At 35.1% G+C, this 14,737-nt stretch overlaps 1 protein-coding gene and 1 non-coding gene across 2 annotated transcripts in view; both read left to right on the top strand.

The window, feature by feature from the left end:
- LOC115445640 (lysine-specific histone demethylase 1A) overlaps positions 1 to 14,737 on the top strand; it is a 268,821-nt gene that overhangs the window by 174,004 nt on the left and 80,080 nt on the right. The gene's annotated exons all lie outside the window — the stretch shown is intronic.
- Trnak-cuu lies at positions 591 to 663 on the top strand. Its single transcript has one exon. It is a non-coding gene; the product is annotated as a tRNA-Lys (tRNA).

Here is a 14,737-nt window from a genome sequence, read left to right as displayed (position 1 = left end):
CGCCTTCAAAATGTTACCAAATCAAACGATATGAATACATGACCGAAAAGTGGGTGCCTTGTTGCAACCTCTCCCTACCTCTCGGAAGATAAAAGCTTGATGTGTGTTTGTTTTGTTTTTAAAACTACCTAGGGCTTGATTCTCCACTTGTAAATAGGTATCTACATGCGAACCATGACGACAAATCGAATTAGATTCGTCAAACGGAGCAAATATAGCTTTCTATATTGAAAGCCATCTAAAGGTACTGTGCGCATTCTATCGAGAACTGGAACTCCATATTTGATGCGTTTCGTATAATGCTTTGAAAACCTGTCAATCGAAAATGGACATATCGTCTAGCAAGTAGCTGCTTGCAAAAGATCATTACAAATTAAGTGTCTGACATTGTAAAGAGTTGAATGCCCAGTTTTTCCTTTATAAGCAGATAATAGTATAAGTAAGGTAATAAACATAAATAATTTTGTGTGAAGGTCTATTGTGTTCATAAATAAAATAATGTTTGCGTTTTATAACAAGTAGAAAATTTGTAAAATTATTATAATCTGAGACTTTAGCATATGGTGCCTAATTTGACAAATTGTTGATAAGCCCGGCTAGCTCAGTCGGTAGAGCATGAGACTCTTAATCTCAGGGTCGTGGGTTCGAGCCCCACGTTGGGCGGAATATTTTTCCCTTTTTTTTCTTTATATTCATTTTTGCTTAACGCCTCCCGTTTTCTGATTATATATTAAAAATAACTATTTTTATTTTTGTCTAAAGTCTGTTTGCGTTTAAGAATATTACCTTTTTTTACGTGCACGGCAATATAACCACACTGCATCTGATGGTATTAGAGTGGGGTCCAATGGAATGTCGACTGACGAGAGATGATCACCCCTCGGCAATCGACACAATTGTGCCGGCCTGTTGCAACCAGACATACACAGACTGATCTCGGAACACGACACACTTATCTGGGCCACTATGGCGAGTTTTAACACCTTGTGTACGGTGGTCGGTATCCGAGCGGATATAAAATACATCCTACCACCAGCAGTTTTGACTATTTATTGTTCCGACATTACCTAAGCTATGGGCATAACATGAATTACTACATTTGCTACCCCGTCCACGACAAAATCGACAAAATCGGATACCCGCATTTTATTAAAAATACATTCCACATAATTTTTAATAACAAAATTATTTCTCATAAATACTTAAAAGTCAAGTACCAATCGAAATTAAAATTACTTGAATATATTCCGTGGAAAAAGTGGCTTCAAGTGCATGAATTGTTAAGGGTCAACGTGTAACATCTATTACTAACGAAAGTGTTCCCACGATGTCTGTTCACATACACTCAATACTGGTGACGCATTCGGCATTATATCTTCGGATTTAATATCTATCGACGGCCACTTATTACCTGTCACGACTTATACCAATATTTATATTTGATTTCAAAATACATTTAGGTATTTATGCTTAGACAAGTGAGAGAGAAGATATTCCAAAATATCTCAGATCAGTAGTCTGTAAGCACTGAAAATTTTAATTTGTTATAAGTTACAATTTAATTCCTCTTTGCGGGATTAAGATTATGTATCCAAAAAGCGGTTAGCGTAAACTTTATATCGTTACAAGGTATAAACTCAACAACAGTGGTATTATATGGTTTAACAAAACATATCCTTACATTAAAAAATGATCGTGTTACTGGACATGCGTTTGCGCATAATTATGTGTCATTTTATGTACCACTATAACGGCATCCCTCTTAAGTAGATTAATAATAAAGATTGAGCGTTCATACAAATTTATGCGTTTAATTCCTTTAGCGGTCCCGCCGTGAAGTGTTTCACTTAATTAATGTCCATAAATGCAAACGGTTTAAGTGTCATTTCTCGTAATCCCAGTGGTACTTTTTATTATACAACTTTTACGCTTCGAAAAGAAACTACGTCAATATTAAATGAGCTGGTCGCCGACTTAATGTTTTAAACTCTTGACTTTATTGATTAAGCATTGGCAGCTTCTGCAAAGAGCTATAATTTTTTATTTTCTTGTTTCTTATATTAATTTTTATGACAAGGATTCAGTCTTTTAATTAATACAGTATAAGACAAGATATTGGAAACTTCTTGACTGGTAGTAATCCTGCTTCTAAAGACTCCGCCTTTAGCATTTACACTCCGACGTATGGGTCCCCGCTGGGAAGGCAGATAATTTGTTAAACTTGGCATCGACTCCAAGTTCTACGAATGCAGACAATTTAAAACCATAAACTTCTTTCTCATCAAAGATACATCATGCATATATTATTTAAAAATACAAAAATAACATTTCTGGACATGTAAAATCTTTTTTGAATAAATACCGTATCATTGTTGTTAGATCCAGTTTGTTTATATAAGTATTTCCAATAAGATGATAACCTATAAAAAAAATTATTACTAATATTGAATTACTTGCGTTTATACGCTTAAAAGCGATATTGGAATAGAAATAAAAAAAAGAGCAATATTTGCGATGCTCATAATAATTCTGCAAACGATACGATATTTACTTTGGCACGAGAGCGAAATCATTTCACAAAGCGACGTTTAAGTGAGCCATATGAGAATGATATTGTATATATTTTGTAAAATTTCGTGAAATCTGCTACATTTATGTTTGAATATTATTATGATTCCCATTGTTTGCGGCACAAGTAGCACGAGCGTTCGCCGAGTCACCCACGCTTTGTATTGTATCACGTATTATAATGTACCCTATTTGTGTCAACTTATTGTCTTTGACTGTCAATATATCACTGTTAAGGATGTTGCGCCATTGTTTAGTAATTTTAAGGATATACAGATATGTAAAGTTATCTTATTGAATCCTGATATCGCGTACATTCTAGTTTAATTAAAACCAAACATTCTATTCATAACATTAGACGTATAATAATCTTATAATCAAACTATATTTTAAATTAGAATAAGTCTTATAAGCAAAACAATCTGTAAATGGTATCTAAAAAAAAAGTTCAAGCTTTCATCTCATATAAGTACTAATGCTCAGCTTAAGGACAAAACTGTCACGGATGTGCATCTGGTAATTTATTCTAAATACGTATATTTTGACATGTTTATCATGTAGTTACGTAATACACATGTTAACTGAACGTGAGTATTGTTCAAATGTGACAAAATGTGTAAATATATTGAAACCCGCGGTTGTTTTGACTAACAATTTAATGGTTAGCATCTTAACTTTATTGTGGGAATGTAGTCTGTGTGGATAAAGTGGTCTGCTTGAAAGGGTGTAATGAATAAATCATTTTCATTAACCTCGGGTGATTTTGTGTCACTTTCTTGACACATAAAAAACAGTATTGAGTTTTTAATTACAGCCCAAAGTCTATTGACGCAAGATTTAATATTGTGTTTTGAGTTATAAAACTATAAAACACATTTATCTTTCACTAAAAATATTTCGAAAAGAAGTATTGAAGTTTTTTCAGAACGTTTTTAACAACAATACGCAAATGTAAATTGAATCCTTATAACTCAGTATTGTTTACCATAAACACATGCAAAAATATACGGAATGAGTACAATTGATTGTCTATAAAGTATAAAAGGAGAACATCACTTGTAAGGCACCGGGAAACATCACGAATGCTGTATCTTAATTTAAATACAAATAAGGACATGAAAAAAAAGGTTTAAAGAAAAGAATCTTCGCTGAATAAAAACATTAAACGGTTCAATCACTCTGCGAAGTACCTGCCCCGGTCATAACAAGCGCAAGATTGGAATGACCCGATAGGGCACAAACTTTCGAGAAATTTCTCCGAAAATGATCGCCTCCTATTGCAGGCTGGTAATTTTGCATGGGATTCCTTAGTTCGACTTGTAACAAATTTCTATAAGGATGTTCAGGATATGTGTGTTGGGTGCACCAGGTCTGAGATGTGTCTTAAATAGGTATGAAATGGGTTTAAAATAATGAATGCTTGAAATGCGGTCAGTATGTGATGTAATAATAGTTGAGGGTGTATTTTAAAGCATGTGGGAAGCAAACAAAATTAGATTTCTAATTAAAAAATTCGTACAACAAAACACATAAAATAAACTTGTCTCAGATTGTTTTACGGATCTGAGAAGCCAATTATAAAAAGCCGCTGTTTTATTATCGGTCTATGTTATTTACAACCCGCCTACGTTATGAAAAAATATTTGCATATATTTATTTATTCATGACTTGCAAAAAACAAATGCGAACATACGGCAGTATATCAAGGCATAACTACATGATTTGCCAAATTGAATGTCGCGTTTCGTTGTTTTATATTCTGTGGTGTTCAGTAAAATTGTACTTTATTGTTCCGTATGTCTCGCGTCGGGGCGGCTCGTTAACGCGACCTTTCGAATATTTATTGTATCCTTTTCAGAACATACAATTTCCAACTTGAACATCAATAAATTTAAACATTCACATTTGTTTTTACTTACAAATTTGGGATTCTATTAAAAAAAAAAAAAAACCGTTTGTCGACAAACATGGTGGAAACGATGAAAACTTAATACGATTTAGATTTTAATATGTTAATGTCACAGTTGGAAGGAACCTACAGCACAATCGCATAAAAGTTATCGCACATAATTCACCCCGGAGTCAAGTGCAAACACAACGAGTTGCGATTGTTACGGAAAGAACAATTCAACCGATACAAGATAAAGGCGAACGCGAGAAATAAATTTGTTTATAGTTGGAAACCAAGTGGCATTTAATTGTCGCGTCAACACGCACCCTCGCCGCAAGCTTGTTCATAACAATGAGCCGATAATAAAGTGGTTTTTGCAAAATTTACACTTGATTTTTATACAATGATGTATTCCCGAAAACGTGCGCATCGAAACTTTACTGTGAGCACGATTTATGGTGTCCCCGGCTCGAGGAAAAAATCGCAGCTGCAAGCGATAAATCGCTCACTCTCCGCTTAAAAAGGGCAAATAGAGCACGCTTCACGCTCAACAAATAGTCTTCCACGAGAGCGATGCCTGCTACTCGGTCATTTTGTACCGTTGCCTTGCATATTGTTTCGTCCATAAACGATGAACGCGAAATGTGTAAGTATGAAATTGTTTTCGCGTCTTGAATCGCACCATCTTGAAGCGATTTACCAAACTGCCGGCTGTGTGTTTTTGATATCAGCTTTCAGTAACGTTATCCGATTGTTTATGAGTTTATACACCTATGAATTCATGAATATTCTGTTGCGGTTACCTTTCTATAAACTTGATGTATTGCTGTAAAATAGTATTGGCCGTAGCTTGTACCTTATTAAAATCGAAATATCGAACTGTTGCAGCAATGAAAGCTAATTCTAGGAATATTAAGTATAATTTATCTTAAATTATAAAATTCCAGGTTGTAATATTTAAGCAAACAAGGTTTAATTATAAAGATAATAAGACCTCTTTATAAATTAAATTGTATTATTTATTTGAATCTAAAGAAAATTCTTTGAAATATTTACATCACTATCTAATTGTACAATGAAAGTATAAATAAATACATGGTATCAATGTATATTCCGATTTTTTGAGAATATTGAGAAAAATAATATGATGTATACACATGTGAACATAGTTTTCACGCATGTTGCAGTACTGATTTGGGTTAGGTTTTAAGACCGGCCAGGCTGATTAAATTAAACCACCTGTAAAGAATCAATTCGAAAACTGAAATAAAAACATATACAAAGTAATTGCAACTAAACTAAAGAGGTCAATGTCCTTACTTAATTCTGTGGTCATTACAAATAAGTTAAGGCCGCGAGCAAAAGCTATTTTAAATAATTTAAATAAAATGATTGTGTTGAGATAAAATTTTACTGTTTATATTCGATTTGCATCATCCTCAAGATTCTTACACGATGTTTAATATTAAGTTAGTGGATATAAAAGCCTCGTTACTGCGACACACAATTTATCATAACGAACACGTTTTGAATAGCCCGTAGCCGATATCAAATACCCATAAGGAACGTTTGCGAAGCCATCACGGCAAAAGTAATTTCTATAAATTACAAAAGACTTCATCCTTTTACGGGTTTGCGACGACACAGCGTAGCGAGGATTATTGGTTCGCTCATAATATTCTGCATCTTATTTAACATCGATATTAAAGCCGATCCATCGTCGGATAGGTGCGGGCCATCGCGTGTGGCGTTCTTCCACTGTTGATATATAGTCTTCTTAATCACTGGCTCGTTTGTCCAAGATTTATGCCTCACCTGTTGCGCCAATTATTTACATTCGGAAGTCATTCCTCTCCAACTCGGCTCGTTTTATTAACGAGTTCGATTGGTTCGATTTAAGTGCGGTTTTATTAGTGTAATTTTAGCAAAGGTCAAACTGAATTTGATGCTTTCAAGGCTATATTATAATCTGTCATTAGACATAGTAGAGAATATGCCCGTGGCCAGTAATTCAATGTGTTCTTAACTATGTGTTAACAGGAATTGATCGGATATAATGATTATAATGATGACGAAACGATATTGCCCACGAAATACTAAGAATACGATGCTGTAATTGTATAAAAAATCCTATACTTATGTTAATTTCAGTTTGATTATATGTGTGTAAGCAATAATAACAATCGCAATGTTGTTGTGCCTTATATTTAGAACGAGTTTTGATATTTTAATCAATGTGTGTTTTATTTTTTAATATTAAACCGATGTGTGCGCGTCAAGTAATCAATATTTCTTTTATGATGTTTACACGAAACACCATTTATCTGCTCCGGGATCTGTAATCGCGTTATTAATACCAACGCATAGTTGTTGAAAAGAAAATGTAAATTGGTTTTGTCATGTCTTAATATGATAAAAAATTGCTTCTACCAATATTTCTCACTCGCGTCCATAATTTAAACACGGGTTCTCTAGATGATTTAATACCGGTTTTGCCACGTAGTATTTACACTACTTTTGCGATGTTCAATATAATAAATAGCGAGTATATTTTTTCACGTCGGTGTGAAACTTGTAACCGGCTATTACGGCAGGTATCAAGTTGCCAATGACGATAATTTGATAATTGTGACTGTCGTTAGACCTCGTGCGATGATGTCCGCACCTGCAATATTGAAAAACGTTTTTGAACTCTTTTTTAATATTTCCACATAGTTGTTAAGTTGCTTTGTTTTTCTCTGTAACATTTCCAAACCACTTCCTAAAATAAAGTCTTGTATTTCTTTTAATTGTCTTGTTGGCCATACATGAAATGTTACTGAGATTGATTGAGCATTTAGTGATAGTCCTATCTTAGGACATATTTATAATTGGCTCATTTTGACCCGATGTATACAGTAAAGTGTGTTCTGTGTGCTACATTGTTACAGATATATCACAGTTTTATTAATTATATTACACCATTATTATCTGTTATCTAGTTTTTCTGTGTATTTTCTATAATGAGCGAAAGATTCTCTGGTGTACTACGGTGTCAAAATTACCCCAATAGCAGTTGTCTGCTAGTATAATTCCCAGTGATTTTATAACCAGACGTCGGAAGTAACCGTTTATCCGTATGTCGACTGTTTGATGTAGATATCGACGGGTGATAATTGGTACGTGTCGAGAGACTTGCGAGATTTTAACACCTTTTTCGTTCGAGTGTTTGCCGAATTAATTTGTTTTCTTGTTTGCAATAACGCCTTTTGTTTTACGTGCAAATCTCGAACGTGTTTGACTAAAGACAGGTGCATGAAAAAACCATTAGTAATATTTTAAGAGCCTTGAAACGTGAGCAAATAAACCGTTTTTTATAACAATTTTACATTTTCAGACTGCGTTTTTTGAGGTAAATATTTGCTTTATTTAAATTATGTGTGATTTGTAGAATATATTATTGATGCGATGCATTGATTTTTTTTTTAATATGCGTTGCGCATTAGCATCCATTAAAACCTGGAATAGGTCTCCCCTATGACACGTTATTGAGCTTAGGAATTTTCTGCAACAGTTGTCAAGTAGGTAATACCTTTACCAATCTAGCCATTCTGCGTTCTTCTATATACGATCTGAACTTCAATATATATGTTAATCGATACATAATGTATTAATTCCGTACTATAAAACACATATATACATACTTAATTATTTACCGAACCCTAGCGTGTAATACCCTAACCTTTGTTCGAATCAGAATCGAGAAAAACAATTTTCTCATGTGTATAAATTGAAAGGTGTAGATTATCTTATTTTATTTATAGGTTCAATTAAAACATGTAGATGGTTAAGGGTTCACATTCCTCATCGGTAACACTTACACTATTATACGCGGGTCGTACGGTGCCCGGTGCCCGGCCACTCCGGCCCAGTGATTTATCTGTCTACATCTCGGCCCGCGAACAGACCCGCTTGTTATTTATAATTTATTTTTAACTGTGCCCGATTTGTAGCCCCGTGTGTATTACACGCGGGTATTTTGAACAAAGACGTATCTAGTGTTTTGTTACGCGTTAATGATTGATCACTGAGCGTGACAACATTGGTGAGAGTAGGTCGGCAATAAATATTTTCTTTTTTTTTTTTATTTAACACCTGTGTGTTCATCAGGCTGAGGGTATTTCGCAGCGACCTGTTGTAATTTGTAGTCTTCGTGGTATCAAAAAAATTTTATCCACCCTCTTATGAATTTGATCTCCTGGTACTAATACCAAACACGAGGAGACGATACTCTATAGCGTATTGTTTAAGTAATGAGTAAAAGATTTTTTATTTGTAATTTTAAAAATAACACTAAACATGTTTTATTGTATATTTTTCAATAATATATAACAAAAATATATATAAATTACTAGTGGACCCGACAGACGTTTTCATGCCACAGACCGCATTTTACGAAAACTACCTCTTACCTTTTAAGTCCCGACAACAACACGGCCTATCAGTTCCATAATTATCTTTTGATTCAACTAACTCGCACATGAATTTTCATTATAATCGGTTAGGCGATTGCGGACCAAAAAAAAAATTATACAAAATTATCACCTGAATTCCCTACATTTTCCTACTTCTTCCGTAAATTTTTCTAAATTATTCCTTGATAAAACATTGTCCTGATAATTGGGAACTCAAAGAAAGGCTTAGCCAAGCCGGTCGAGTCGTTCTCAAATGATTCTCTTACTAAACACGTGACAACTGTTTTTTTTTATATAGATAGATAATGTTAATTTTTAAGAGGAAGGATTGCTGATTTTGTTACTTAGGTTAAAGTTTAAAAGCCTCACTACGGTAAAGGTGAAGCTATTATTTTATTATTCCATTGTCTATTCTAAAGCTAAGTTGTTCTTTACAACTTCAAACACTGCAACCTTCAGATCTATGTTTGTATATAATACACCGCTGTTTGCTTCTACTCACACATCTTAAGTTTCTGACGAAAGGCAGATCCATATTACCTATTGTAGACTCCCCTCGTTACGATCATCTGAACAGCGATTTTCTATAACCAAAGAATAAGAATTATAAAAAGAAATAATTTTGTAAAATGGTTACTAGAAAGCCACATGTTTAAATTGACAACATTTCAGTTAAGTCTATCGACGCTGTATTGCGCTTGTTATGTGAAGCCACTTGTTTCAATAGAAACTTGAACCAAATGCTTTGATATGTACTTCGTTGTATCTTTCTCATAGGAATTTGAACAGTATTAATACTATAGTACTCATTAACAATTAAAACGTAATGTCATTTTTTAAAAGTAAATTTATATAAAATAAATCTTGAATATGTTATATTAGACGGATATTTTTTCTCATTGATCAATAAATTATTGTATTAGAGTCTGCATCGTGGTATGCGTTTTTGTTAGCTGACCGATGCTGCCACGTCATTCTATGATATAGTTTGGCCACATGATTTGACCAACGATACACACGGCAGATTTACAATGCGGCCAGTAATTTATGGCGATGTTCGATCTAGATGTAATTTAATGTTGTTGGCTCGCATAAATCAAGCTCATCCACAGCTCGGACCAGATATCTACAGTTTCGTAGCACTTGTGAAACGGATAATGTACACGGGAATTAAGTTTGCATTGATGACTGATGAGCGTTGTTTGCTTTTGTTTCGTTCGAGCTTTTTCAATTGCCAGTTCTGGATTGTTTTAAATTTCGAATTCCAGCCACATTATTTTCTTTAATTGAATGTTACTATTGTAAAGTATCTAGGTATTTCAATTTTATTTTTCAATATTGATTATTCTGTGGATTTATTTGAATTGTAAATTGCAATGTCGAAATTTTTATTTAAAATTTTTAAACTATTATTGAAGTTTTTATGTGCGACGTATAAAAACGTTCACTAATGATGGCTATAATAACATAAAAATCTTATTGTGACACTTGTATTGGTCAGTATAGTAAACGGCCGGCAATTACTTTCCAAGTATAGACGTTGAATGGAGTTGGGTTCTACACGGAGTATAGTTGACTTGGACATCGACGTATCGCGGTACTATGCGGTTTAGAAATAAACATACAACAACTACAAATTTACTCTGAATTATTTGATCAATATATTTTATGAAATATTTAATTATAGTTACAGAGGTGGAATTTTCATCGTATGTTTAGTAATCCTGTTTTTATTTTGCAGCAATTGTCATTTAATTTGATATTCGAGATAACATAAAATATGGGCGGCGTTCCACATAAAAATTATGCTTACAGTTTTTTCACAGTTAAAACTATTTTCATCGTTATTCTACCACCATGCGGTATTAATTGGAATTCAATCTTAGAACATGAAGCTTAAAGTTCCAGATTGTGAAAGAAAGAAATTTATTATTGGAACAATAATGTATACGAGAATCAAAAACACAAATATTATTTAACAAACGCAATTATTACAGTAACGCATCACTAGTTTTAAATGATGCAGTGTTTAGATCATAATATTAATAATATGTAACAGTTACCCGAATTTCTTTTACACTCAACGTATCCTTGATATTATAAAGCTGAAGTATTTAGCGACTCGCGGCAGCGTGTCGTATAGTCAAGTATACTCCTTAGGACGTCTAGTTTTTGTACTCATTCCGTTCGTTAGACGGTCACGAACAACAGCGACACGGAGGGAATGTTGTTCGATAGTGGTTTAAACTGTTACGCAGACCAGTGACCCATTAGCGGTGTGATATCGAATAATTACATGTATTAACTCGATTACACATTAAAATTGTGGACAATATTGAAATTGTTTTTGTTTTAATAATAATATATGACTAAGGCGTAGATTGGGAGCAATTTTTAAAATGGAGACGACAGCGCTGGCTATACAGGATTCCACTTTATCATCACCATCTAAAACGTAGAGTTAAACTCAGTCTTCTCCTTTGCTTCTTATTATCGGATGCTCCAAGCTTGTCTTCGGAACTGCGCAATGTTCAACAGTTCGTAATAGACTTCAGACACATCGGTCGGCAATATTAATTAGAAAATAATTTTAGTCAACTAATGAACATTTCCTCGCCAACGTTTACTACAAAATTTACAAAACCTATCCTTTGTATTGGTAGGTAGGGTTGAAAATGTAAGCGCTATGATCATTCCTTTGATAGAGCCAGTGCCATTTCTAGTCCAAAAAACCGTAATAATATCGTCAGACGTAAGCATTTCTCGACTGCGTCAGTTATTGTGTCGCCTGAATATGTATTGAAAAAGCATTTATCGACGCTTCATAGACAAAAGTATCGTGTCTTTATTAACAAAAGCCGATTGTACACCGATAAAAAGTAGCTTGGCCGTTTAAGAAACAGTAAAATATTGGTAGTTGTTGTTAATGTAACTGACATCTGGTTATAAAAAGTTCTAGTGTCTATTAAAGGTCTGTCTGCTTCTCGTTACATACCAAGTGCCCTACATGGAAACTTAATAATTTGTTTATACATAACCCATTTTGTTCAAGAGACGCAAGTGAGCAGGCACATCGTGATAAACAGGTTCGCTCGGCACAATGCAGATTAAACTTTTTTTTTGGAACTTATGAGAGGAATTATTATTGAACTCGCTTCAACGAATATTATTTTTCTCAGAAAAAGATAGATCGGTTAAGCGATTTTACGGGAAATTAATTTTGGCAGTGAGCGACAGGGCGCGGCCGGTGCGGCCGACGGCGCGGCGGCGGGCGCAGCGCGGCGTGCCTCGTTCCGCGATGATTTGTTGTGATCCCGGCGAGCTCCTTACGGTTATCGATAATGACGCATACCATTTACTCAAAGGCGAGAGCAACGTTGTAATTGAAGTGTCTTATCGATATATTCTCCGTAAACGAAGCGGTTTGGAATTTCGAATACTATAAAACCGGGATTCGCGTGGATACGTGAGCGTTTCCCTCGAGCGTTTCGTGGTTCATTTTAAACGCGTTAGCGCAGATGCGCCGGCGCGGCTCCGCCCCAGTTGTCGCCACAGCCAGCTCAACCGCAATTAATCCACTGTAATGCGATACGAGTCTCCTGTCGTCGGCGACGTAATGCATCGTGATTTACGCGCTACGAACAAGCCGTTAATCTTATTACCACTTTCAATAACTTTATTATCAAATGTGCGATACAAATGCCGTACAAACCAATATGTACCTTCCACAAACCGTTCAAAGACGATTTAAACTCCACACTGATCCATTCGGTAGGAGTTAGGAAGCTTCCCACGAAATTTATTTTAGTCGACTTAACGATTATGTCCGCCTTACCAAAAGTGGAAAGTTAATTCGTTCGTTGCTTAAGTTCGATTAAACGGCTCCAAGGATTTAACCGCGTGATTCTCTTAGAGGATTCTAATTTAAATGTTAACATTATTCAAAGGAATTCGTGATAAATAAGTCTTTTCTCAGGGGCGACACTGTAATTTGTTGTAATTTTTATTTACGCACGTAACTAAAGGCATCATTTCGCGTGAGAACACTCTCGACTACCGCACACAGCCTTCAGGCGACTGCAAAGGAAATTCAGATTCGACATCTTACACCCTAAACCGTGCCAATAATAAGATGTAAATTGCGAGTCGAAAGGCACGATGAACAAAAACCAGCCACACTAAAAAAGGGGGTATATTTCCAGTGAGCTCGTAATTTGCATATATTTCCGTAATAGCAACTTCCGTTTGCGCCGCCGGACGTGTCACGAGTTCGCGCGTGGAGAGATAGTTCTAACACGATCGGTGTACCGACACTCACTGACGTTAATGCACAGGTGCGGACTCGCGCCGGGGGGCAATGGTGCCCCACTCGAATATAGATATCAAGCGTTTTTTTGTATAATCAAGCTGTGTTGATAAATTGCTTATGAATTACTTATTTGGTCGATTTATAACTTTATCGCCGTTGTATCTGAATATATATCGACCCTTATTTTATAATTATAGTATGTATCAAGCAGTTGGTACTAATTAAAAACTATGTCATCAGTTATACATCTTTTTTCGGGTGTTCGAGCTAAATATAATTTTATATATCTACCCTTAAAATAAGTAAGAGACCATATAAAGAATTGCGTGGATGTTTCGAAATAACGAAATCGAGAACTCAAAAAATAGTTGTGGAAATATTAGGTAGTTTATGTCTCAATGCGTAATAGTGATGGTACTTCGCTGTACTGCGGGGGTTGAAAATCATTTCTTAAAACAAGTAACGAAGATATATTTTTAAGTAGCGCGAGGAAACGAGCCAATGGGTCACCTGATGATAAGTGATCACCATTGACCATAAACATCCACAAATAATTAATAATTAAAGTTAAAGACTTTCGTATTATTTTAATGATTTTTCTTGACTTGACGTTTCTCCGGAGATGTAACGATTTGACACCGAGGGCAACGTCAATATTCAAGCATAACAGCACATCGACTCACTCTCATAACACTTCATAATGAGCCGACAAACTCAACGGCTGTTCAATAATTCATACAGAATTATTATTGCTTTCAACTTTTAAATTCGTTCCTATATTTAAACACCGTGGAAAGAACACCGCGCTTTCCATTAGTTCGAGTGTTAGTTGTAAGTGTAATGAGCTGTTTACGATTAATATTTATATACCGTTCGGGGAAATGCTAACATCGCGCTGTGAGGTTACCGCGGAGGTATCGTGTAACGTTTTATAAGGTTTTCATGAAGTTGGTAGGGTACACCGCGTTCTGGGTGGCGTCACGCTGTCCCACGACAGTGTCACGTCGTCTCACTGTGTCATATACATTTATATTCAACGCCACGTGTCTGCCTCTACCCTGTTCATTCAATATAGTATATATTAATACAAATTGTAGCTTATGAATTATTTATTTATCTTTTTAATTCTCAATTAAGCGCCGTGGTTTCTGTCTATCATCCGTAATTGCTTATTTATTCTTATATTGAGGCTCAAGAGACTTGTACACGTCTACGCCATCTGAATAACGACTTTTACGCTAGCGAACTGTTTTAACTTCAGAATATGATAAAAAATTCTTCACGATTGCCATCGCGTCTATTCTACAAATTCAGAGACAAATTAAACTTGCGGTACGCAGCGAAATTGGCCTCGGTGCTTTCGCAAAATTTCACACTTCATGATGAAAGTTTTAACACAATTACCCAGTCGACAACCATTTCCCGCGGCCCTAGGCGACTGGACAGGAAAAAAACTTGGCAAAGAACAAACTAACCGGCAATCCAATTTAGCGACATCCGTATAAACTTTAATGT

The sequence above is a fragment of the Manduca sexta genome, chromosome 19 (assembly GCF_014839805.1).
Source record: "Manduca sexta isolate Smith_Timp_Sample1 chromosome 19, JHU_Msex_v1.0, whole genome shotgun sequence".
Classification (NCBI taxonomy): Eukaryota; Metazoa; Arthropoda; class Insecta; order Lepidoptera; family Sphingidae; genus Manduca; species Manduca sexta.
The sequence above is the reverse complement of the archived record's forward strand: the minus strand, read 5'-3'. Positions and strand labels throughout refer to the sequence as shown.